The sequence below is a fragment of the Teleopsis dalmanni genome, chromosome 1 (genome assembly GCF_002237135.1).
Source record: "Teleopsis dalmanni isolate 2A chromosome 1, ASM223713v2, whole genome shotgun sequence".
NCBI lineage: Eukaryota > Metazoa > Arthropoda > Insecta > Diptera > Diopsidae > Teleopsis > Teleopsis dalmanni.
In genome coordinates, this window is record NC_051846.1 from 51,973,224 (window position 1) to 51,974,083 (window position 860).

The following is an 860-nucleotide window of genomic DNA, read 5'->3' on the forward strand; positions in this document are numbered from 1 at the left end:
GGTATGACGTCTGTGATCAAGTATATGTTGGAACGACAAAAAATAAATTAAAAACAAGAATGGCTGGACATAAACACAGCATAAAAAATAAAGTCGGTGTGGAAGCCAAAACAGCCCTTGCTTCACATTGTATTTCCACACACCATGAGCCAGATTTAGGAAATATAAAAATTTTACATCAAGAAAATAATCATCGCAAAAGATACTTCTTGGAGATGCTTGCAATTCTAAAAATTCCACCTGACATAAGGCTCAATTTTAAAACTGATGTTGACAACTGTGCCCAGATGTATAAAAGTATTATACATCAATAAACAAGTACAGGATTAATAACTTAGTATTAAACATTAGTATTATATAATAAAACATTGTACTTTTCCTTACATATATTTACATATATATAAATATGTATATATATATATTTACACACACATTTATCCTTTTGTCTACCATTATGTATTATAAGTGGTTTAGTATTTGAATATAATGTTTTAGTTTCCTGATGATGACTTTAGACTAAAGTCGAAATATCGAAGAAAAATATAAATTATTGAAAAATCAAATTGTGAATTTTTAATTTTTGTTTTTTATTTTTAACAACAATAAAATAAAAAAAGTTTTGACCAATTAGCCTATATAAAAATAAACACTTATTAAATTTCATGGAAATTTAAAATAGGACGTTCTATACAATAAATTTGTATTAGTTACAGTGCATTTTGATCTATAATAATAATTTAATTAGTATTACAAAATTAGAAGGGCTCGAACAGTAATAAAGCAACGCCAACAAAAATTTTAATTAATTTATTGAAATTAAACTGATCATACAACGCTGTTACGAAACAATTTTTGTGGCT